Source organism: Mycteria americana, chromosome 11, assembly GCF_035582795.1.
Source record: "Mycteria americana isolate JAX WOST 10 ecotype Jacksonville Zoo and Gardens chromosome 11, USCA_MyAme_1.0, whole genome shotgun sequence".
Taxonomy (NCBI): Eukaryota; Metazoa; Chordata; class Aves; order Ciconiiformes; family Ciconiidae; genus Mycteria; species Mycteria americana.
In genome coordinates, this window is record NC_134375.1 from 22,785,984 (window position 1) to 22,812,940 (window position 26,957).

Below are 26,957 nucleotides of genomic sequence, written 5' to 3' on the forward strand. Positions count from 1 at the left end.
TATCTTGAAATATCTGGTCCCAGGAGCTGCAAGATCTGATTAGATCACAAGGAAGAGAAGCCTGGTTGGTTGGCCTGCACCAAGCCCCAATTAGACAATCCTCTACCAAGTTCAGGCAACCAGACAGAGAAATAACAGGCGTTTTGAAATGCTAATGACCTGAACTGAGACAGTCAAATGACTCAACCACACGTCTTAGATAGAGGTTTCAGAAGTCACCCAAGAAACCCTAAACGTTTCATTCCACCACTCCCCTTTTACAAGATCAGGGAGCGGAGGAGCAGGGAAGCCCTGCCTGCTGCCTGAGCCCTGGGTCAGGAATCCGCACAGTCTGGGCAGGAGAGCACTGGGTGTTCCCGCCGGGCACGACACGCGAACTGGGATGGAGAGGCTGCAGATGGATCGGGAGGCCATGGAGACGTGCAGTCGTGCGATCACGTGCGGATGCCCGACCACAGGCACGCCCAGGCAGCAACCTGTGTGAAGCTGCGTGCTCAGCCCTGAACGCAGAAGCCGTCGCAGTCAGTATCTCAGCAAGATGGATTTGTTCTGAGCAACTGCCCACCGGCGCCCAACATAACCAATGCAATTAAGAGAACAGCAGATAAGATGCCCTACAACCTGAAACATGGATCCGAGCAAACAAAGAGAGAATGGTGAACACCGGGAGATGCATCTTTATTTCTCAATCAATGTCTCCTCCTGCATAAATTCCAAATCCTTCTTTCAAGATTAAAAACCCTTACCAAGTGAAAAACAAGCTCAGCATTTCTCTAGCTCCTTCCTGTCCCTTCCCCTCTTCAGAGGGCACCCTGGTAGAATACCAGATGCTGGAATAAGCCACAAAAGCCTCCTAAACAATTGTCTCCCATCTCCTCCACTGCAAATGTGTAGTCCTGCATCTGTGTCAGGACAGAGACCTGCTTCCATCTGTCTAAAACACATCCTTTACAAAGAGGACCTAAAGGTGGAATGTTTAACGGGAACATTTGAAAATGTATTAAGAGACTGGAAAAGAAAGTGACAGTTTGTAAGTGTGTTGTTCGCTTGTCTTGTGGAAGCTGCTCAAGTGGAGGGGGAGCTTTCTTTTTTTTTAAATATGACAAATGATGCTGGTCCCATCTTGTAATTTCCCTCAGTGTGCAGCATGTCTGTTCATGATAGATACCAGTGCAGCGGCTTAGGTGTCCCTTTATCTGCTAGAAAAGTATTGTCTATTTGGAACCAACTCATCCTAAAACAGTAGCCCCAGAGGGGGAGAGAGAAAAGGGAGGGGGGAAGAGAGACGAGGGAGCTGCTGACTGGGAATACATCCATGCTTCTGCTGCAAAGGTTGTGGCAAAAAGCAAGCATCATATTTAGTTTTAGCTACATCCTCTCTTCCCCCCTCCTAGGCCATTCTTTTCTAGTGTCACTCAACACCTCTTTATACCCTCTTCCCGCAAAGCCCTTACCACTAACATACATTTAATTTCACACTTGCAACCTGTGGAAACAAAGCAAGCCCACAGCCTTCTTCCGCAGGTCTGTGCCAGCGCAGAGGAGCTCTCAGGTCCCAACCTGAACAGTTGGCAGTTTAAGACAGGTAACATTTAAAAGAAAAACAAAACACATACAGGAAGGAAAGAGACAGAGAGAAAAGGGGAAAGAGAAAGAGAAGGACAAAAATAAAAAGGCAATCAAAGGGTATTTATATGTTGTGTTTAAAGAGACTTTAAGCAGGAACTTGCCACTTTTCTGTAACCAGGATTAGAACAGACCAAACTCAAACGCTTCGTCCTTCTGCAGAGCCCTCCGAGCTGAATTTCACTCTCTGCAAAATGGCCAATATAGAAAGAACTCGTAAATCCCCGTGACGTAAGTAACTTCACATTACTCTTGGGGAAACAGAGGCAGGGACAGATTCATTAATCCAGGTAAATGAATCCGTGAAGCAGCCTGGATTTCTGAATCCCCATAATGTCCCAGACAAGAAACAGCACCCAGGGCCCAGCAATTTCCATGCCACGCTGCCTGGCACAAGCAGAGCAAGACACTTGAACGGATAAGAATGTTTTTAGAAATGAAAAGTACAGTCACTAAACCACACCTGCCCTAGCCAGGTAGCACGCGTTCTTATTAAAACATGTTTTATTACTTTAAAATACCTCCCACTGTTTCACTCATTGCATCGTTAATACCAAAGACCAAGGTCACATCTGTAAGACGCTGCCTCGGAAACCTGCTGAGCAGCAGAGAGCTGCAAAACCTGTCTGAACAGGTGGGGACGTATTCCAGCGGCTCAGCACTGCCAGGGTTAGCCTGCTGGTAATACCCAAGACAGCAAGCTCAGGGCTGGCTTTGATATATCATCATTATTCTGCAGCCTAGGCATATCCAGAGAGGATGTTGCTCCCGCCTGATACTCTGCCTCCGGTTTACCGAATACAACTGCCATGTGCATGCAGAGGAAAGCTGGGTCTTTTAAAGCTGTTCAGATAGTTATATGTACACTAAGAGCTTTATCAGACATTTATGTTAAAGAATTGTTAGAACCAGCACAGAATTAAACACTTGACTTTTAAGATAAGGAACTGTCCCTTTAATTTTTTTTTTTTGGGGTGGGGTTTCTTTGTTTGCTCTGAAAATAATGAAATTCCACATGTAAGATGGTATCAGTCAGTTGAGCTTAAATTGTGTAGGTAGTTGTCATTACCATGACTTAAAACTGAGACTTGCATTCAGAAAGCTCAACATTTATTGTCTCCCAAAATTTAAGTTCACAGAAAGCCTGGCTGCTCCTGCAGGCGGAAGGCTAACCCTACCATCTCTTATCCACAGTCGGTCCACAGCTACATTCTCACATGAACGGTCCTGAGTGGATCTGCTGACGGCTACCAAAGCACCACCCCTGGGTGATGCTGACCAAAGGCCTCCAAGCACAAGGCTCTGAATTACGCAAACCGAGCCCGGCCCCACTGACGCCAGGCAGCCTCAGCTTCTCAACCAGCCTGGGAAGGAAACAGGCGTGCAAACACACATACACACCCCCCAGCCCACCCAGCACGGGGGGGACAGGCTGGTCACTTGATTTGCAGAGAGCTTTTCCATTTGTCCCACTCTACTTACTGCAGCGTTCGAACAGACAACCCGCTCCTCTTTTCATGTGCTCTGCGGTGGCCATTTCTCCAGAGCTGCCCATCATTTCCTTACCAAGCAGTAAAAACGTAGGATCACTAGAGACATAGCTCAGCCTTGCTGAGATTTCACTCTCTCAGCGGGTTGTAAATGCCCCTATAATGTTGGCTTTTTTAATCTTGTGTTATTATTACCCGCGGCTGCCATTCAGTCTGCAGAGAATAAAAGCGCCAAGGCTTTCAGGACCCACACAATGGCTCTGTGCATTTGCCAGCAGTTGGACAAACAATACCTCTGTGTTTCAGCTTTATTGGAAACCTTTCTGTTGTGGGAGTCTGACTGCATGTGTCCCTCCACTCAGGCAACGCAGAGGTGCGAGCGTGTGCCGACAAATTCATCGGTTATTTCAGGAGCACGTGCCTCCGTGGCTGCCTATAAAACCAACGTGAAAGCGTGCGGGCAGCTGCCTGCAAGCCTGGTGTGTCCCTGCGAGCCTATGGAGGGACACAGATACGGGCCTGCAGAGCCCGCCGGTCTTCTCTATAGACCAACCAGGGGGTACCCAAAGCTGAACAGGGCCCCTCCACGAATAATGACGTTCATCTACGTAAACCGTGTTGCCAGCTTATATGGAAGTCTGATGATACATGACATAGCTATGAAAATGTCAAAGCTCCACTTCCCAGAATCATGTTCTTACATGAAATCTTGGCTTCCGCTTAAAACTAAAGAGCCTGAGATCCCCCTATTTGCAAGGAAGGCTTGAAAAGTGGAACAACCGAAAAAAGCACAAATTAGAATGCAAACGAGATTTGAAAAATGCAGGGCTCTTCTAATTTGGGGAGACTGATTGTTTTGGTCTGCTTGTTATTGCTTGCAGGGGACACTGCAGATGTGTGAACTCTTACAGAGCTGCAAATATTCCCTCACTCAAGAAAATGAGCCGTGCTGCACACTCTTCACATACTCAAAACCCAAGAGAGAAGTCAGAAACTCCCCCAAAACCGCAAGGTTGACTTGTGAAACTGTTTAGAAATGCACTGGGGTTATTTCATTTGCCTTCTGGTTTTAAGCACCTGTGTCACGTTCTCATACCATTGCTGTCTAGGCAGGAGGGCTAGATTATTTTATTTTATTTATTCCTTCCTTTTTCTTTTTTTTAATAAAAAACCAGAACTAAGATTCTCATGTACTTGTAAAACTTCAAGAACAACTCCACAAAACTAGGGCAATAGAAAACATGCCAAATACTTCAAGGCTTGGCAACAGCGAGTGCCTGCCTGTCTCTCCGTGGCAGGAGAAATGTCTGTCTGTCTCAGCCAATGTTTCCGAGTAAGAATGTCTCATCCCGATAGCCCGTGTACATATAAAACACCTATGCTGTCAGCTCTCCAGGAAGAGACCTTGACATTTTGCAGAATACCACATCCCCATCTCCCCTGAATATCAGCAGAAGGCAGAAAAACCTGGTAGATCTGAAAATGTAAGGATCAGGTGCTGCCTTCAGCAAGAATTGAAGTTAAAATGGAAGAGGCAGTGGTGAAATGAGCACAGGCCAAGTCACTGGACTTGGAGTACCAAGGAACCAACTTCCAGCTTCCCCAGACCCGTGTCCACAGCTGGCCTGTCCCACTCCCTCTCTTGTGAGCCAAGAGAAGAGATATTTTGAAGGGGAGGAAATTGAGGCTTTGCTATCTTAAAAAGAATAAATAAAAGGTGAATGGTTTCAGCACATACTGCGTTATCATTGCGATATTATGTGCTCGTGCACCTGGAGAGATAAACCGCAACCCGCTCTCTGAGCTCTAACTTTATGGTAACTGGGCTGGCATGGGAAGATGAGCTCCGCTCTCTGCGGACAGAGATTGCAACTGGATTGCAATGTTCTCTTCCCGAAAAGAGTAATGAGGTGCCCAGAGAGCCTGCAGAGGTGTCAGAGAAACAGATGCTGTTAGACCCTGCGCAGGCCAAAGACAGATCTAAGAATAACACAATACCAGCATAACAGGACCTTATCAACAGCCTTGCGAGTGCTAAGAAGTGGAAGCTGAGCGAAGGCTGTGACACCTGTCTGCATCACGGCCCTGCTATTACTGCCTTCTGACTTCCCGCACAATCCAAGCGTCCAAACGGCTTTGAAAAAAGAAACAGCAAGACAGGCAGGTGAATCTGAACTCTGATCAGCTGTCTGAAGAGACGGTATGAATACCTTACGTTTCAGTAACACTTTTCATCCGCAACATTTCCGAGACATCCCTTCAACCTCGACACTCCAAACCACAGAAGTAATATCTGCCCAGGTAGAGATGGGCAAATAAACACAAGTTAAATGACTGTTCAAGGTCGTCCAAGGACGACAAGAGACAGACACACACACACATCTAGCAAGTAGATTACTCTTCCCTTTTGAAAGGCACACAGACACACACACGCACGCACAGGGGATTGAAACTGCTTAGCCAGGTGTGGAGCCTGCTGTGATCAACACAGCTTCACTGAGCAGCGACTCTTCTCGCTGCTGTTTCACTGGTGCTAAAATGTAAAAAAGCAAACCTTTATAACAAAATTCATTCAAACAGATGCAAATAGGGATGGGGGATTTTGCATCTGGGCTAAGTTACTACAATCTACGCATCCTATTTGTCTGCTAGTTATTAAATTACCCACAAGCCATCAACAATTCAAGTGTCTCTCTGAGAGGCAGAGATTAACTAGGAATTGCTATGCAGAAATGCTGCTCATCTCTTCTCTAGTGAGATCAGCCTCATGATGAGTAGGGGACATTTGGGAACAAAGGTGAGCTTTCCTGGAAGAAATGAGAGGCACAGAAAGATGGGAAAATGCTACTACGGGAAGGAGAGGATTCGCAAGGCAAGAATCTATCAGGAACGGTTTCACACGCACACACCCCGCAAACCAGAGGCTCCGATCAAACGCCCTCGTGTATCTGGAGCAGAGGAAGCCGCGCTTCTGTCCAAGCACTAATGCAAATGAGATTTTCAGTGAAAGACAATGAAGCCAGTATGTAAATATTAATTTAACAATCTAGTTGACAAAGCCTCAGCTGATCTATAAATAGCTGGTTTATTAGCAGGTGACGCTGAAGGCAGCTATCCTGGCTCCTCTTCCCACAGTCCCCTGTGCCATCTTGTTTTTATTGACCCCGGAGACACGACGACTCTTAACTGCACGCAGCTTGCTTCTCCACCGCTACCTGCAGAGTAGCTACAAACACTTGACGATACAATACATATTTATCAGGGCCTTTACACGACAAAGATCCTGCGGCACTACGCACACAATGGCTCACAGTCCTCAATTAAAGAGAGCAAACGGTTTAGAAAAATAGAAAAACCGTGCAGCCTTGCTTTTAAGCAAGAGGTGGCTGAGGAGCTGGTCAGTCAGCTACCATCAGGCATTTAGGGAATGACTGACACAGAGCCAGAGCCAGGCACCGTCCGTCCCCATTTACACTGCGCCCTTGGCAAACTAAGCATCAAGGATAGCAACACCTTTAATAACTCTAGGCCACCAAAGAAGCATTTTGCCGTCTCAAAACAAGATGTCAAAATCCTGATCTCTTTCCACAGTTTTATTTCATCTGGAATTATTATTTTATCATGCGTAATAAATCTTACAATTCTTCACCACCTCTTTGGGCCGCACATGCCGGAATCCCTTCTTTCACATAGGCACAAGACAGCTGTTTAACAACGGACAGCAACACCGCACCAGAGTTTAGGGCCAGCGGTCAAGAATCTTGCATCCCGGTAAAACTGCTGTGGCATTTGGATCAACACAAAAGAATTGCCCAAACTGCAGTATGGCCAGCATCCATGGAAACCACATGAAATATGATGTTTTAGGCTATTCAAAGGGATTTGTCTATATTCTTCAGAAGTCTTTTAAAGCCTCAGTCTTCCTCTTGCTGCAAAGAACAGTGACAACATACTTGACAGGTTGGGCTTGTAAATAGGCAGATTGAATTAGAGGAACAGAATGGACTTTGTTATCCCTCCCTCCCACTTGCCTCAAGTTTCTAAAGAAACCTTCTGAACACAAGAAGTCACTATGTTTCTCCTAGCCATGTGATAAGCAGTAAGAAAGAGAAAATTAAAAACCACACAATCAACACTTTTTTTCCATAAGTTTGTGGTTTGGTTTTTTTTTCTTACAGCTTGTACAGTGGCAGGCTCTAGAGTTTACCCCGACAGGGAACCTGCTGCGCTGGGCACTGCATCAACCCCAGCTAGGGCAGAGCCTGCGCTCGTGACGGGGAAGTCTACACTGCAGTCGGAGCGTGCACAGAGGCGTACCGGAGCTCTGCTGGCAACGATTCCAGGTACATACCCCGCACACAGCCCACCCTGCTGCCGCACCCTCACTTCTCAACACTGCGCCATCGACCAGGTGATAAGCATTTCCAGAATACCGACTTGTGCTGCCATGGCACGGCAGATACGCTCCAAAAGATCGCAGTGATCTGCGCCAAGGGCAGTACGGTTCCCTGTGCTGCAGGCTTCGGACACAGGGCTGCTCCTTCATTTGTCTGAACAACAAATATTTACAAATTTTGTTTTAAAAAGTTTTAAATACAAGGGTTAAACTGATATTTATATGATTGCAACCCTGTGATGGCCTTACAGTCTGGCTTTTAAGACCATCAGGGACTGCGGAAAGGAAACTTTTGCAATAAAGTTCACTTACTAAACTGTCTTTTCTGAGTGGACGTACTTTTCTGAGTGGATGCCCATTATTTATGGACATAAGAGGAGTTTGACTTAGCAGAATAGCAACTTAAAATAAAGCCACGCTCAGAAACTCCGCAGAATTTAGCAAGAGAAGTGCTACACGTTGCCAAATCGATCATAAAGAAACTAATTGTTCTCATTAATCAACTAGAAAAAAACCTAGTATAGCAATAGATTTGCAATCATCTTTACTATATTGTTTACGCTAATAAAACTGCCATAAATCTAACAGCAGTAGATGTAAGCAGCACCAAGAAAAAACTGAAACATTTTACATAGTTCAGTAAATGCAAGATGCTGCAACAAGGCATCAAAATAGCCTTCCCAGGAGAAATCCACACAGCTGCCATCTCCTTTGTCTTTGATGGAAAGCTGCATATAACCCTGCAGTGCCAAATGACCCAAAAGAAGCTTGTTCTCTTCCCCAAACCTCTGCACGTGCCATTTCCTGTAGCTCTTGCAAAGTTGCTGTGCCCTTTTTCCGCTGTCTCCTTTTCATATCAGCATATCCATTGCCCAGATCCTCGATTTCACAGCCCAGCCAGTTGTAATCCAGCAGTGCTTACGAGCCAGGACCCGCAGAAAAGTTTAACTAAGTTTGTTTCTCTCTGAAGCAAATTTCGAGCAGCTAGAGCACAGATGAAATCCAACTTATCCAGAGTAATTCATTCTTCACACTTGTTTAAACATGGTCACTCACCGAGGACAGACTGGCAGCCTTCTCTGTGGGTTGTAGACTCCACCGCGCTGCTGGGAACTGTGCTGAGACAAGTCCACATCACACGTCAGTGGAGATGGACTGCACCCTTCAGCTCTGGGATGGAAAGATCAAACTGCTAGATAGGTTCTCTTCCTTGCCGGGTACGCTGATTTTTATCAACGGGAAAAGCCAATTAAAGTTGATAAAGACGCATTCTCTGCTGGTTTTTCCTTACTGCCCACTGCTCAGTGCTGGTATAATGGATAATGTTCTGCCTGTGGGTGTATTTTCTAAGATCTGTCAGTTCTGACAGCATTTTGGCACCTGGATAACTCAAGATTTATACCGAGGGTCCAGGAATGCACCATTTCTCAGTAGCTGATGGGTACATTTTTCAGCAGGGCTTCCCTAATTAAAGGGCTAGAAAGAGATGGGATCAGATTGATAGGTTTTGCAGTCAGATGTTTTACACTTAGTTTGATGAATTATAAATCACCTTTTGCAACTTTTGGAACACATGAGCAGAGCATGCAAGAGAAACTACAGCAACACGTCCAAAATATCACAATATAATTACTTATTTTCAAATTCCACCTCTGTCCCTATGGCAAGACCATTAAAGACATACTCAAGAAAAGCAATGCTCACTGAAAAGAAAAAAAAAAATTTATATATATATAAATTACTATTTTTTATATATATATAAAAGAAAACTGATGCTATGAAATGAGACACTGCTGCTCTGGAGGTACTCCCACGTGGAAGCGTTTTGCCCCAGACGGGACCCAAAAGGCGCAGCCCTCCTCCTTCGAGCATCACCCTAGGCTGGGAGCACCGCACTGGTATCGAGTGCCTCACACAGCTCAATTAGCAACCTCACCTCCACTGCCAGACCAGCGGGAAGTTTTGCCTCGTCCTCAGCTGTCACAGCCTTGTCTCGGGGCTAGAGAAACCACTATCATATTTAATGCTTTGACTTTAATACCTGTAAAACTGCATGAAGACAATGTATTCTGTGCTGGCTTCGTTGTCTCTGTCAGAGCCCCTTCCCTGTATATAGTGAAATATAACTCCAGAGAGGCCAGTGGCAACATCTTTCAGAATAACCACAGTTTGTTCTGGTCTTAATGGGATCTGCAAGTACTAAGCTCTTCTTGAGGGGTGAGGGGAGAACAACAACGACAACAACAAAAGGCAAAAAACAGGATGTAAGAGCCCAGTATCACAGTGAAAGTTCATGAGTTCCTTGCTGCCAGAGTGTTGTTCAGACCAATGTAGCCTTAAAGCCATAGAGAAGAAAGTCACAGAATAACCATCTGGAATGGGGAAAAATATTTGCTGGTAATTTAAAACATGAAACCAAAGACATACAGTGCAGAGCAACCAGGATGTGAAAAGCATTTCCAGGCACTGAGAGGTTAAAACAATTATTTGAACAGCTGGGAAAATTAAAATGGTAAAATAATAGCTACCCTTCAAAATTCTACAGATGCAAACAGACTCTTCAATGAATAACTGATAAAGGGGAAAAAACATTTTAAAAGAGAAACTGTGTCACGCATGAAGGTCATACAAGTAACAGCTCCTCTTAAGAACCTGGATTTTCATACTTGGCGAGAGATGAAGCGGTGGGGTTAACACAGCAGCCTTTTACCTCTAGGGACCCAGGGTCAAATCCTGAATATTCTAAGTTACACATGAAAGCGACTTCGGGCATATCCTTTCTACTGCTTTTTTGGAAACTGTTCCCCACCACAGCAAAAGCAAGGTCACATAGGATCACACCAGAATTGTTGCAGCGGTTTGTTTGCTTTCCCAAGGAATTCTCCCAGCACTGGCAGAGCCTCAATGGCTGCAGCAAGTGGTGCAACCTTAGAGCAGGCAGTTCAGGCGATTTTACTACCCTGTTATGCAGAACTCGCCCGTACATACAGCCTGCTCTGGCAAGAATGTGGTGGTATGTAATTTTTCAGAAAAAATTGACAGTCTGTAATGAGCAGCTTGACTATTCAGGAAGGGTCTAAGAGGAAGAATAATGCCAGTCAGGACTGCAGTGTATGAGCCATGGCGTACGCAATGCTGCTCGTCAGGACAGGGTACACGGACATATCCAGGGGACTCAAAGCTCCAGCAGAGCCATCCTCAGGGCAGGGAGGAGCTGAAAGAACACAGCTGGGGAAGGTCTATCTGCCACCTGGCTCCAGCTATCCTTCTCGTCGGCAATGAGTCCTCTCTCTCTCCTAGCTATTTTAAAACAAGAAACCAAAAATTTGCAGAAAGTAGAGAAAAAAATTGACAACTGAATATGTAGCACTGCAGAGAAGAAATCAGCTGCACGGTGCCAGCTCTTGTTTCCGTTCCTCACCCACTTCAAATGCACAACCTCTTCCACATAAATACTGAGCAAACTGTTACAAGGACAGCAACTGAACACACCTCATCAGAGTCCAAAAACATGGATCCTTTGGCAAAAAAAAGGCAGAATCAGAACAGAAGGCCAAATCCATCCACCCCAGCAGTCAATTCTTCTATCATTCACACATATCATTTCACCAGTCTCCAACTGGAAAGTTTTAACTACTACTTTTTTCTTTAAGTCAAAGAAGAAGTTAGACAGCATAAACACTGAGATCCTCCTAGAAGAGGACTTTTTCTCCCATCAAAAGGATTTGTTATTCCAGCATTATCATAGAATTTCTGAGAACCAAGATGTAGCCTCCTCAATCTGTATGTTTCTTCTCTCTCCAGAGCAGAGCCTACTTCAACCTACTCTGAACACGGTCATTGTACTTCTCCAGTTGACAATCACCTGGTTTTGAGTCCTGATGCTGTCAGGTATCTCCTTTGATGGGTTAGGCTGCTTACTAGTCAATGACACTAAAAGGAAACATGAAGAGGATGAGCCTGCAGCCTCCCCCACACTTCTTGCTGCAATCACCTTGAACACCCCCAGCTACATAGACCAGGTTTGACCACTTTAAGGATCAGAAACATCCAACATGTTGCAGAAAGGAGTAGTTCTTACCCTGTGTCTATGCCAAACCAAAGTAGCCTGTGACACAAAAAGTAACACGGCTGACAGAAGGTTTCCAGTAGAGATCTTGACCTTCCCCTGGTCCTGAGGGATACTGTGGCACATTTTTACAAGAGTCAGGACCCTGGTATTCTGCCAAACTATATACATTCGGTCTAAACTAAAATTATTACTGCAACTTTAATTCAATATGCTCTCCTTCACTTCCGATCCTAATCTGCTGGTAAGAGCTGTTGGACTGGTAAGCATCTGCCTTTTTTTTGCCCTTTAGGTGACTACATCACTGTGCTGCCTGAACAGATGCCAGCAGTTGGAGTTGCACAGCAAAACCATTTAGGAAATTCACCAGCTGGGTACATAACCTGCCTTAGCAGAGCTGCTACTCATACCGGGAAACCCACAAATCCCTCTCTGGTGCCTTGTCATGGCACTGGTTGTGATAAGAACGTGGAACTGGGATATCCCAGCTTGTCCCCTCACCATACCAGCGTGATGATCAGTCATCAGTCTTTTATTTGCCCAAGGCAAACAGCATCCTGCAAGGTTGATGTATAGTTAGGGAATGTACTTTGGGAACCTTCAAGGTTAAAAAAAAAAGTGCATAAATCTGACAGCATGAGAAAGAAGCTGAAGCAGAAAAAGGTGTGAGGCTTACACAAGCACCCACACCTTTTTACCCTCCTTCCATGGAGTCTCTGAATCTTACCCATGTTTCCTGGAGTCGAAATCCCCTGTGCCAAGCAGCTTTCATGTTCAGTGAGGAGCACAGGGGGATGCAGAGGATTACTCTACACCCTTATGAGCTTCCAGTACTCAGAACCCAAAGATTTCTTTGCTCCTCTGATCAGACATGTTCAGATGCATATTTAAAAATAAGACAGACACTGAACTCTGTCTTGCCCCCTGAGGGAACTGCAGCCTCCTCTTTCCAAACCGCTAGTTCAGTGCTGCAGGGAATAGGCAGCCTGGTGTCAGCTCCAATACAGATTTTAAAATGAAAGGAATGAAAACGAAGGGGGGAGAAGAAGAGGGAGAGGGGACACTGGAAGGAAGCAGGTGAAAAAATGAAGACAGAGGGGAAAGGAAAAATCTGAGCCCAGACTCTAGAAAGAGGTGAGTAAATAAAGAGACAGAAGGAGGAGGAGGCAGCAAAAATACGCAATGGCATATGTCTAGCTTGCTTGTACATACTACAAGAAATATCCTATAGGTGGCCAGAACTGCTCATGCTAGGTGGTGAGGAGGATATCACACACTCACAGTGATATCACCGAGACATACAAAGTTTAGAATATACGTGAAATACCGACAGCTTGTGTTTCATTCACAGAACACTACAGAAAAGCCCTAGAACAATTTATCCTTGCATATAGCTCAAACATTTGCTATGCACTGTCCTGAACTAATGGTGACCCACCCCAGCGCTAGCACGGCAGTCCCAACAAACTTGAAATTCGGCACACCGCAAAACAAAATAAAACAAACCAAGAATACCATGGAGAAAATAACTTGGCAATGCTATACAGCACTTGATTCTGGTCCCAGCGGGTCAAAATGTGAATTCCTCAATGTTGCATGTTTCTAGATCCTGCCCAATACGGTTGGTGAATTTCAGGTGTTTTTAAGCTTAAGACAAGGATTCCAGGTAGCCAACTTCAAGTAAACAGGTTTGAAAGCCTTAAAACATTGTTGCTCTATTGGGGGGGGGGGGGGGGGGGGGGGTTGAAAGAGAGAGACAGAGAGATAATCAAGTGCATACCTAGAAGTAAACTTGCAAAGAAGAAATGCCAAGTCAGAAGTCAGGAGGACAGGTTCTTGCAGCTCTACAACACACAATCCCAGAAGCTCGTCAAAACTTCAGTGGCACTTGAGAAGTTTGCGCCAAGATCAAGAAACACTTCCAACTGTTGATTCTGACGCAATTATCAGGAAGAACACAAGCTTGCCTGAGGGGATACACACAGCGTGGTGTGAACTTAACTGGACCATGGTCAAGTACAAACCAAAACTGATGAAGCCAAGAAAAACACCAACAGAGAGAGCAAAGCAAGAACAAAGATGGAGCAAGAACCAAGGATCACGAGGAAGAGCAGGCACAGTTACAGCCTACAGGCTTGTGGAGCAGTTCAGAGCCACTGAAGAAACTCCCTCACGTACCTGGCTGGGGGGTCCAAACCTGTTGGGGAGATTAATTGCAGACAGCTACAGATTAACACACAATCCTTATAACCTTTTATCCACGTGACAGTGTACTAGACTGCTGTGCTTTGGAAGACTCTTCTCAAGGGAAGATGCCTGCTTCAACCTTTGAGTACCACAACACTCCTACTGCTTTATGTTGTCCCTTAAGAAAAGCTTTTCATAGCAGCAATGAAAGCTTTTTGCACTGAACAGCTGGAACCAAAGTCAAAGCACAACCTGGCAGTTTTCTTGACTGAACAGAGATGCCATTGAATCTGAGAGTCACAGGCAAAAAGCCCATATTGACGCAGGTTTGAGACAGTGGTTCAAGATATTAAGAGAGTCAGAACTGCAATTTGCAGGATGTACAAGAAGAATATTTTGAACCTTATCCTTCTGCTACAGCTGGCATCCAGGGATTATCTCCCTTACTTCTCTCCTTTAAATAATTCTTTCTATAGCACCTATCAAAGCCACCATCTTCCCAGCAGGAGCAGCCAGGACTTGCTGTCAGGTCTCCCCAGATGCTCAGATTAGCTAGCTCTCTTCTCCGTGTGGGAACTCTCAGATCCCACAACTTAGAGAAGCAAGGATTTGGATCTGAGATTCAAGTTTCCATGAGGGGATTTCTGGTATTATAGCAGATCTGGTTCCAGACACAGCCACTGCGAACTATGTGACAGGATATGAATCCTCTTCTATATATTCCTGCTGTGTGATCTCACTCTTCATTTCTTTACATCCCCCTTTTCTCTATAGCATTGCAACACTTCATTGATTCAACACAATCGACAAGAGAGCATGAAGGCAGAGGCAGACTCTCAGACTGGAACAGCTGATTTTCTTGATCGCATCATATCCCAAAGAGAGGTAAGGAATCACAAGAAAAGAGACTGCTTATTCTCAACAGCAAACAACTCCACACCGGAGAAGAAAGCACAACCCTGCTGACTGTGAAAAAAAGGCAGCAGTGGGATTTTGAATATATTTCACACTCCTTGATGGATCATGCCTGAAGATTTTGTGGGAAAACGGAGCACAGAGGAAACCACGCTTCAAAGCCTATCACTGTACTCACAGGGCCTGTGAAAACTTTATAAATACGATCCCCTGCTATACTGTCCAAAGCCCACATGCAGACCTGCTGACACAACCAATTCCTCAAGGGCCACACTCCACAACTACTACGCCCCACTCCCATTAAGCCTTGGAATAAGCTCCTGTCGGTCATGCCAAAGTGGGCTTAAAGATAGATGGACAAGGATGACCAGCGGGAACGGAGAAAGATGGTCAGAAGTCATTGACCCTGTGACCAAGCTCTGAACAAGGACTGCTCGACATAACAGCCACCCACTTCACAGCCAACACCACTCTGAGTACCCACCCATGAGATGACAAATCTTGGGCTATTCCACTCAAACACACTTGTCTGCCACACTAGTCCTTGGACACAGGAGCACAATATTGCAAAGTTTCCTCTTCCCCCATCTCAACCGCTGTCTTGCCTCAAAATGCAGCAGCAAAAACAAGCTCCTGAGGAACTGACAACTGCTGCCTGCTGATCAGCAGGAGAAGGTGCTCAGGCCAGCGAGGCTCAGCAGTTGCTCTCATCCCCAGAGCTTACGTTTCCCAAGCGTGAAACATTTGACTGAACAACACAAAAAGGGGTGCAGGAAGCAAGACCACAAGCTACCTTAAATCCATGAGCTCTTTTCTTCTTCCAGATTGCTCACACCTAATAGCATATCTTTCATCTCATCCTAAAATAAGAGAACATGCATTAAAGGATTAGGCTATTAACTCCTGAAAGCTGGGCCCTTTCCATAGCCCTCTCTTGCAACAAGGGGTTTGCTTCCATTTCTCAAAAGCAAAGAAGGAAATCTATACTTGGACAGAGAAGGCATATTCCAAAGGACAATCCCTAAAAACAAGGCTGGTATCTCCTCAGTTGCTGCAGTGCCACCCTTGTTGAGTGTCTCCAACGAAGCCGATTACAGTGATAAGCGCAAGTCAGCCCCTCAAACACTTTAGGCAAGCCAGAGTCCTCAAGTGGAAATAAGCAGTTCCATGAGCAGCAGAACTGAAGTCACTTGGATTCCTCCAGATTTGCGTCTCAAAGTTAAGTTCCTCTGTGACCAAACTGATGTCTAATAAAGGGTGAGTCAATACCATTTCCCCCCTGCACAAGCACCACTGGGGTCCCTTCCCTCCACCTAATTGCCTGCTTTCACAAGATATACAGGAACTTATTACTTCAGAGCCTTTGTGCCTTCTGAGGAACATCACCGCAACTCGCCAGCAGGTTCAGAGCAAGCAGAGAGCGGGACAGAAACCAGGCTCACAGACGCACGACACGGTTACGTGAGTCCCGTTTCCTTAATCAGGGTAAAACTCCAGACGTGGCTAGGGGGGAGCCACGCATTCAGGGGAAGTGCTGGCACATGAAACCCAGAACAGCGTTACCTGTGACACCTGAGCAGGCTCTGCCCCGCTCTCCAGGGGCTGCTCTGTATATGGCAAAGCTCCTGACCTTCCAACATCTGTTCAGTTTTTATACAAAAGCAAGTCAGGGCCCTGTAAGGCAGTACAACATCTTTGTTGACATTTCAGTCCCTGGGAGAGAAGCTCTCCTTTGGCTTTGTGTCAGCCACCTTTGGCTGTGTCAGAAAATAGTGCATAGCCTGTTCTCTCAAGCAAAGCCGTTTGCCTGTGCAAAGGTTCCCAGCAAACAGACAGGAGGCGGCAGCTGGAGAAAGGAGACCTGGGATCACTGCACACAATCTCACCTTTTATTATTTATCCACATTTACTGAACACAGCCTGGCTCTAATCCATCAGTGCAAGAAACCTCCTAATATGCCTACATGATTGGAGACTTTCCTGCATTTTATGGGGCTCTGTTGCAGCAAATGTCAAGGCTCAGCAAAACAAGAAAGCGCTAGGAACTACCTCACACAGCCTGGGATCTCTCTTGCTCATCTCCCAACCAGCATACATTTGATACTGCATTAAACAAGGAACTTGAGAGCATTCTGTTGTCTCAAGTCCATGCTATAGCTCTGTGCGTACATAACCCCCCCCATCAGCACAAGCTAGAAAAAAAGTATGACTTTCACATTTAATAGCTTCCAAAATGCTTGTTCTTCTTCAACAAAGTGGCACCCCACGTGTCTCAGACGTTTGGTAAAGGCTGGAAAGGGGGCAATTCATTAGAACGTTACACCCTGTCTGTCCTCAGCAATGAACCCGCTTCTGCTCCAGAGAGGTCAATCTGGAGTCCGTACAGATGCTTCAAGGTTGGCTTTTGCAGAACAGTCACTGGTGCAGTACAAGCTCTCCACAAAAATTTATCTAGTGCACTCCAGCCCTATCACAGTGCCCTCATCATGTCAGCTCAAGGTACACACCGCTGGGAAGAATCCTACCTGGATCACATCGTCTGATATATTTTTCAATGGCTGTCTACTTCTACAAGACTTGAGAAGATTTCCTCAGCCTCAGGATACTCCTGAACACACTTAGGCTTGGTACTAAAAGACAAAATACAACTTTGATGTGCCACAGGAAGTTAAACAGTACTGCCAACATCCGAGGGCCCAGAAATATTATGGAGCTTGTTAAATGATGATAATCTGAAGAAGGCCACCTTCAGCACTACTGAAGACAAAAGCTCTCGCCTGTTCCTGCTGATACGATCTGAGGGAACCTCTTGTATTCAAACTCAGCAATTGGTGTATACCTGAATCCATGAGAAGATACGGTAGTTGTGTCAGAGAGCCCGGAGGGTCGTTAGAAGTACCCATATAATTTACTGACATACTGTGTTTAGCTGCAGCCAGTGCCTCAAAAGAAGCATACATTTTCTCCTTTCTTCCACCCATGAAAAGGAATCAACAGAAGTGCTCAAACATGGGATTAAGATGGCATTGAGATGGGATGGACAAAGAAACAGTCATTCAGTCTTCTTTCCAATTCCTTTGGAGAGATCAACAAGTCTCCATTTCATATCTATAACCAGAAATTCTCCTATTCTGTCAAAGAACTTCTTTCACAAAGTTATCAAGTACATAATTGAAACAGAGTATATTACTTGCCCTGCTGCCTCACACAGAAGATAAAAACCTCAATTCTTCAATATTTAGAAACTTTCTGATTTTTTTTAATCTTATGCCAATATACTCCTCTAAATTACACAGCTCTTCCTGAAGTTTATAACACAAAGATGCGTTTACTTATACTTTTCTTCTGAACCTCTCTCTGATCCTGAAGCATGCAGATAATCACTTTGCCAACTATAGTTTCAACCCTTGATCCAAAGGCTTACAGTCCTATCAGCGAAGACACCCTCGTAGAAGAGTGTCTTTTGAACAGCAGCAGTGCAGAGACCCTTCATGTAGGTGGGCACTGCTTGTCTGATCCCCTAACAGGCAGCCAGACAGAACCCACAGCTCAGTTCAGTCCAGGATCACTTACCGATTTCCACAACAGGCAAGAGATCGCTACATAGAAAAACCTCAAGAACAGAAAGAAGGCGCTGTTAATATAACATCTAAAGAGGAAAGGTGTATCCTAGACAGAAACTTAATTGCTTAAGTAGCTGGGCTGGGGCACCGCACAGTACTAAAGAAGAGAATAAACTCAGAACAACTGTCAGTCATGACAGTCAGAACAACTGTCAGTCATGGGTAGGAAACATCATTCAGAAAATAAGACAAATGTAAAAGTTTCACAGCAGTCTGGTCTGAATGAAAGGGGAAAAAATGTTGCAGCTGCTACCATCTCACAAATTTTTAAGCTTGCTTTTTGTTCAGTTATCTGATTTCCTGAGGATATATATTGTGAATGAAACTGCAAACAAGCAGAAAGGAGATTTGAAGATCCAGGAGTCTGTACAGGTGCAAGTAACTGTAATGGGAAGGTACCATCCCATACCTGGCAGAAGGACACTGCCATCTGCCAAAGACTTGCATGACCTGGATGAGTGGGTGCTCCCTTCAGTTTTTGAGACAGTGTCCACAGCATATAAATCACCACAACACTTGAAATCACCCTCACTGGCAAACTCAAAGAGGAATCCAGGGAACAAGTAAATGAAGAAAAACATTCTCCGTTTCCATATGAAACACTTAGGTCAGGATTGAAGAACACACTCCACAGAGAGGAAGCTGGAATGATCACTGTGCGTACTTCAAGCTGTTCAGGAGTTAAAAAAATAAACTAATCTCATGATCTTCTTTCACCAATGTTAAAATTCATTCTGAGAAGGGAACTAGGTACCTGCAAAGACACAAAAATGCTGCAGATGTAGTGGTGATTGTTCAGAGCTCCCAGTCGCACAATAAAAGAACTGTGTAATAATGCTTTACTAATAGACCAAACCAAGTAACCCTTGGCTTTCTGTTACACAGCTCAGTGAAGTAACCCAACAGATAATCTGCTCAGAAAAATAAACTCAGTCCTTGTGGGCAGCAAACGTGGACTGATAAACTGAGTGGGAGAGAATGCAGAGGCAGATGGGTAGAGGTAATCAGAAACGACAGAAAGATAAGCAGGCAGAGGGCAAGCAGAGAGCTTGAAGGACAGAGGCAGAAGAGCTGAGATTTTACACTGTACAGATATTTGAAAAGTTAAATCAACAGCTTTCCAATAGCATTATTTTAAAAATCATTCCCCCTAATATATGCAGGGAACCAGCTGTTTGCAAAATGACCTTTAAACCCTACCTACCATACCTTATTAGACTAATTCAGAGCTGGAGGTTGGCTGATCCTGAAATCCATTTATACAGCACAAACAGGCATTCAGCAGGGACAAAGAGCAAACACATTGTCAAAATAATTTTGTCTGCGTTTCTGGATGCACACTCAGGCTTAACACAGTAGAGCAGCGTGCTTCTCCAACTTCAGAAACAACAAGGTACACGAGACATTGCAGCACCATCCTAACTCAAGGCTTCACTACTCGCTTCCCTCACGTTACAAAGGTAACAAACTCTAACTATTACAAGTGTTGGCTTTCTGGACAGCTTCTGTAAATGCAGAGGTCTTTAAGAGCCTTTCACCAACTCCTAAAGGCCCCCAAAGTCCTCTACCCAAAAAAGATCTTATAACCAAAAGAAAGTTTCTTGCCAACAGATGAAAGATCACCAGCAGAGCTAACTCTAGCACTATATTCAGATCACTGTAACACACTGTCTTCAACATGTCTTGTTCCTATATTTGAAGCACCGGCATCCAGAAATGTTACTTAAACTGGCTTGAGAAGGTCTAGCTAGGACTGATACCTTTAAATCGCTTTGGAAGCATCACAAGTATACTAGGAAATATTGGGCAGACGGACAGTGTCACAGGGGGGTGAAAACCACAAACAATTAACGCAGGCACGATGCAGAAAGAAATCTCCCCACAAAGCTCAGGTTTGGTTAACAGATGAATGCTCCACAGTCTTGGACAGAGAGGCTCTGTGGAGAGAACAAACGCTAGCAAGCAGCGTCAGGGCAACTTCCCCAAGCCTCCTCCTCCACCATGCCATAGCTCTGACAAGAAAAGGACTGGCTTCCTACTAATAGGAGGGCTCGTCCATCATTCATTAACTTCCCAAGTTCTCTTTGGCACTGCAAAGAAAGGCTAGGTAGCTTGCTTGCTTGGTAGCAACTCTTCCACTGGATTGGGACCAACGCCAGCAGAATAACCCCTGTACATGCTAGCTACACAGACACATTCAGCTGATTGGTGAAGGCTTTAAATCCTATTAGTCCTCAAGGTATTCAGCCCCAAGACCTGCTAACAGAAACAGCTGATGGATGGTGTGCGGAAACTGCAAACTGCATGTAGCAGGAAACCATCCTGCACAGACTACGACCAACAAGGAGCATAACAAATCTTTGGCTTCCCAGTTTGTCATGAAGACTTTGGCATCACTGATATAATTTCCCAAGTTATAGCCAAGTTGTCAGAGAATGGATCTAACATTAGCACGGAAGTTATGGAAGCCAGGGCTATTTTGGAACTTCTTGGTAGTCTGAAGGCATTTGACCACTGACCTTGTGCTTCTAACCAGCAGTTGCTATCGACAGCAATTTTTGTGGATCTGTTTCAATCTAACTTCTGCAGCAAAACACATAGTTTAAAAATTGGAAATCAACTTCTTTCTGTCCAAGACTGCTTGGTCATCAGTCTCTTGGAATTAATCTGAGTAAGAATTTCCACTTCCAACTTGCCAACACAGTGCTACAAATCTTTTGTGAAAAAATTTGGCATTAAAACAGCATGATGTATCACAACACTCTCTCACCCCCAAGCAACCATTTCCCATACTAGATAAGCCCAACTGAATACAGGCTACAGTTCTCAGGAAAACGCTGCCTAACACACCATACAGAGAGCACAGAATTAGGGAAACCTGTTAGATACAGTAGATCCATGTAGGTCCCACTAATTTAAGCCAAAAGAGAAATAATTTCTAAAAAGAGAGAGAGAACAATACATCGGAGAAACACGTTCTTTCCTTTGCTGATAGTGCTTGGCCCTGCTTTGCTTGAGATTTTGATACCCAACTTCAAATGAGCCTTTTCAGATTCACCCACTCAAAGACTGCATCACAGCATCAAGTCAGCTATGACTTCTCGTTCCTGACTGGCTAGCTCTTATAGTATTTTTAGTACAGAAAAATTTTTAGACTGCTTTTAAACAGGTTCAGGCAAACTAAGTTTTAAAACGAGAAGAACTGTAGCACAGACCACATTTGAGAAGTAACAAAATACCAAATAGTTCAACTTCAGAAATTGTAATGGTATTCTGACTTCTTTCCCTCTTTTAACAAAGTTGCCTTCAAAACCATCTGTGAAACAGGCATATTTAGATTAACTTTATCTGTAAGTATATCTGAGATCAGAACCATCAAGCGAGAAATTAGACCCAAAGGCAATTCTGCCTCACTGTAACAATGTCAAAAAAACCCAAACAAAAACCAGAGAACCAAAAATCAAGGGATTTGTTGACTGTTCAGGGACTGTTCGTTGGACTGTTAGACAACAGACTGTTTTTGAGAAGAGAAATGGGGTCAGAAGTCCTCCTTCCAGACCAGGCAATGGATACGAGAACTTGAAAGGAAAAGATGATGCAGGGTATGGACTAAGTATCTCTGGAAAAGCAGCCTTGAAGGACAGACAAGTGAGCAGAAAAGTTTTAAGCTTATTTAGGCTCTTGTTTTCTTCGAAAGTTACAAACTCCAGGAGGTGCCACGTTTGGGCTTTACGTGGACTGCAAAGAGCTAGACAGAGAGAAGTACTTGTTCAGGCGGGTTAATAAGTGCTGATGACACGCCAGGCTGTGGGGAACATCAGGGCTTCGTGAAGTGCTGAGACACAGAGCAAATAAAGAACTTATGTCTCCAGTTTCGTAAATCCCAGGCACAGGCAGCAGCCATTTCCATTTTAAGTAGGCCAGCATTTTACTCTGGGACATGCCTCATATAATAAGATGGCGGTTTATGTCTTTTCAGGCAGCTCTGTATTTTTAGTTTATCCATTGATGAACTCTTGAGGATATGAAGTGTTGTATATGGACCCAAGACTCACCAGAACCAAGAACTACTGCCTTAAAAATCAAAACAATAACTGTTTCCATCCTTTATAATTAGAAGCAAAATATGGATCCTTTTCACCTTTGCAAATAACAGGTCAGGGTATGCTTGGGTACAGCTAATCCACTGGTGCTCTCCTCTGTGTTTACGACTAAACAAACAGCAGCTGCCTGCAGCTTGCGGCCTCTCCACCGACTCCCTTGTGGGGGCCATTTATTGAGTCATAAACTCCTCTGATAGTGTTATCACCACAGCATTTGCACAAATAAAGGCTGGAAGAGAGAAAGATTAAAAAAAAGAGAATTGACTTTACAGAGAAGGCAAGAAAAACACTTTACAGATATGTTTGCTTTGAGCAAGGACCGACCGACGAAAGGCAGGGCAGGCATACACCTGGCTGAGGATGGCTGGGCGTATCATCCTCCAGATATGAAAGACACAGATTTATCTGAAATCACAAAGCTGAATTTCAGAAAGCTCAAACAACCCTACAGCCTTCCAAGTTAGATATATTGCATTTCAAGTAGCATACCATGTGATATATTTATATCTCCTCGATGAGACTTCAACAGCTAAGATCTACCTCTGCAGAATCCCAGGGGAGGAGAAATCCTGGCGTTTCTCAAATACAGATACGGACCTCACTATACCTGGCCAAAACTTCCTTCCCCCAGTCACGCACACATACTCTCTACCCCAATAAGTACATAAACCTATAAAGCATTTTGCAGTCCATCAGAATGGAAACATCTCTTTAACGAAAGCCTAATGATCCAGAATGATCAGAGATACCTGCAGTGCAGCCCGTGGCATCCAACGCAACCTGAAGCCGTTTCTCTTCAGCAGAGAGAGATTCAGGTTGCGGAAACGACAGCGCCCAGCAGGCCACGCTTCAGCAGGATCCAAAACGCTCGAGCAAAACTGCTCCATCAGGACGGGACACTGCACGACTACCTGCGGCATCTTCTCAGCAATCTAGGTCACTGCCCCCAGGTTCGAGACAAACTTCTAGCAGAGCTGCAATGCTTTGCTGTGTGTGCCAAACGGGACCGGGGCTTTCACAGGGATCGCTTGGAAAAGTAGGAGCAGTAAACTGACCACATTCCTTTTTATTACAGTCAAGGGCAAAGAAAAATGCAGTCGACTCAAGGTTATGTTAAAAGTCTACCTCCACTGGAATCTGGTCAATCAGTGTTTTGCAAGGGCTTGTTTGCATGGCAGAGTGACTCACAGTAAACGAGCGTGAATTTTCCCTGCATTTCCATTACAAACCGAGAATGTTCATATACAGAGAAGTTGCTGTACCATAAACTCACTCACCAGTTTATTGCATTGTAATTTCCTTACGTAGACAAGCCCTAAAGCCTTGATAGAAGTAGGTTTACCTTTGTTATGAATAGCAGACTCTGGGAACCTGGACGCAGAATAGGGAGAAAGAGTGCAGAATTATGAATGGCTCCTAGCTCAATGTATACAGCTCCTATTGACAAGGGAATACATGTGTCTGAGTATGCAGCTCTTTATAGCTTGGTTTGGCCAGGAGCTAGAGCGCAAAAATTTCACCTTGGTCCTCCTGTGAAAGACAGGCACCTAGAGACAGGAAGAAAACACTTGGAAAGAGAGGGATACATGCTCTTCACTAACAGACCTTTTTCTGCACACAGTCGCAAGAAGCAGGTTCTGTTTGAAATCTCAAATCACGTTAATATATGGTCACCAGAGGCCGCATTTTTCAAGTGGCAGCTGGTCGGAGATTCCCTGGTATAACCACCAATTACGTAACAAATTAACCAACTAACATTCGATGGAAAATTCGGATTTGCCTACTGTTGCGAACAGGACATAAAGGAATCAGAATGGGTCACAAAATATTCTGAAAAGCTTGCATGTCAGTGCATATTTGCAGGGGGAGGGAAGCAATTCAGTAACAGGACTCAGACTTAAAAAAAAAAAAAATCATTTGTTTTTCCCTTCCATCTGGACTCAAAGTAAGAAATTACACAGATTTCCACTGCCCACTCTCCTTTTCCTTCCACACCCTCTGCTCATTGGCACGAGATAAAACCTTGGGGAAACAGCAGCAGCAATTTTCAATTCTCATTATCTAACGGCAGCAGTAGCTCTTGGTGAAACTTGCGGTCAATAAACTACAGGCAATTTTAAAAGACACAATGGGAACTGCCCCTCCCACAGCTGTCCCATTATCCCAGCTTTTATTAGATTTAAAGCCAGCAATTTTTATGCTGTAGCTGAAGTTCTGCAGAGCCACGAAAACAGACCACCAGAAAAGATAAAACACTCCTAAATTAAACAGGAGACATTACAGTAACATACTCTAAAGTCAGAGAGCTTCCACATAAGCAAAGCATGGGACGCAGCAAGCAACCCAGAGCCTAAGTGGGCTGACGCCGCTGCAGCGAGCCAATAGCGACGCAACCAAAACTTAACATTCAGGATAGTATAAACGGCACAGTTAGCGAGCAGGTTAGGCAGGGCAAGTTGAAAGCATACTAGCTACAAAGGTGGACAATCAGAGCAGGATCCTGCTCCCATAACTCTATGAACATCCCACTACGGGCATTAACTTTGGAGTTCACCGTCTGGATGTGTCCCCCAAGCAGCAGGGAGAAATACTCACCTGTGGACGGCAATTCAGCTGACCTGTTTCAGATGACTGTTTTAGAATCAGATGCGCCATGCTCTAGCGGTGTCTATTTCTCTCCCTTGACTACAAAAGAAGCCCCGATGGCTAGAAAACATACAAAACAGGTAATGGCAGTTATATCCCTACGATGTACTACTATAAAGTAGCCTGTTCCAGTAAGAGGGTCTGGACAGGAAATGAGTAGAAATTTCAAAATTCATTAAGTGATTACCTGATATATTTGTCCACAGGGCAGAAGTAACTGAGGGTGCATCTCAGCTCCCGGCTCAGAGATGAGCACAGCAATAGGCAAAGGGAAATGGGTGCCCAAAGGAACAGTCTCAAACCAACACAGTAAGGGGGAAGATGCAAAGAATTATTCTCATCCACTGTAAGCTGTAATTTTCAGTCTAGAAATCTAGAGCTTGCTTTCTCTGCGTCTAATGTATACCATGCCCTGGAGACATTTTTACCAGCCATCAAAAGGAACTCACAGAGAACCAGATGCTTCATTAAAGAATATTCACCAAGCCTTATAAAATCTTTAGTAAAAAGCAGAAGAACAAATCACCAGCGTGCAAGTGAGCTGAAGTCACACATCCAGCTTTGATTACAACCTCCTGTACTGGAAAACAAATTGTGTTTAAAAAAAAAAGGAAAACAACACCCAAGAAATCAAGAGATTCTGGCCTCTCTTTCCCACATTCCTCCAACCTGAATTTCCTGAATGAGGAATGCGTGAGACAAAGCCATTTGGTACAAGATGCTAATTTAAACTTAAAGAAAAATAACAGCTTAAAAGGGGAAGGGAGGAGGGAATTTTAATGCTTCCTGAAAAAAACACAACAGCTTGTGATCGCTACATATATCTCAGGAGTCAGAGGACTCAGTAAGAGCAGCGAGGCAAACTGTCAGGGCTTGAGCTGTCCTGGGACAGAGGAAACTACAGAAGATGTACTGCCTTACACAAGTTTTATTTGAATTTGTACTTGCAGAACCCTCTAGCACCTGTATCTAGCTGCAAGGTTTAGTTACCTATTCCTTAGTCTCTCTCAACCCTTCTTAAAACATAGCAAGGAGATTTTCTGCCACATTGTCATCATCCACAGCGAATCAATGTCCTATGCACTGCTCCTTTCAGGAAGTTTCTATAACAGTGGTGAAAAAAATTTCTGAAGTTCACTGAACGCTCTGGGAACCAAGACGACCCCCAGTTTTTGGTTCATAAAGAAAATCTACCAAACCCCACCACCACCATATAAATCCGAAAAGATCCAAGTTAATAGGATCTTTCACTGCCCTCTGCTGTTACCAGTCATTTAGCTTCCAATTTACTCTTTAATAATGTCGGGCTGGGGCTCAGGGCTGGCAGCGTCCCAGCCCCTTTCTCAAGCGGGTTGGAGCCGCAGCTTGCAAATATGCTGAAGTTTAATGCAATCTGTCTTCTTTGGTAATCACATTCCGCCCGCACTGCATGCAATAAAGATGTATTGGTAAATGCATTTGCTAAAGATATACTCCACTGAAAAGGCTACAAGCCTGACTTACAGGAGGCAAGGAGGAAGCATCAGGTAACGGAGGCTGGCAATAGATGTGCCAGTGCTCTGCGCGCAGCAACACAGGGCACGGATTGTGCAGCAGCAGCACAGGCACCGCTTTACTTTAAAGCTGAGAAAGAAAAAGAAACCACACGTTTTGGGAGCTGGGGACTTTAAAGATATCAGAGAAAAGCCCTTTCCCTGGCAGCTTTAACCTTGCTGATTTGCAGACATACAAAGACCTTCTTTGTAAACAGGAAGGAAAAAAATTCCACTAGGACTAGCAACAACATTTGGTCTAATATATCCTGACAATTTTCCCATCTCCTTCTGTCGGGCTTCTTCTGGGAGCCGGCTGGCAGCTTGTTTCATGTTATACTTAAATCAGGCATACAGCTTCCCCTCACAA

At 44.6% G+C, this 26,957-nt stretch overlaps 1 protein-coding gene across 3 annotated transcripts in view; it reads right to left on the reverse strand.

Moving 5' to 3' along the window:
* Positions 1–26,957, reverse strand: part of CHCHD6 (coiled-coil-helix-coiled-coil-helix domain containing 6) — a 120,350-nt gene that overhangs the window by 10,181 nt on the left and 83,212 nt on the right. The window lies entirely within an intron of this gene.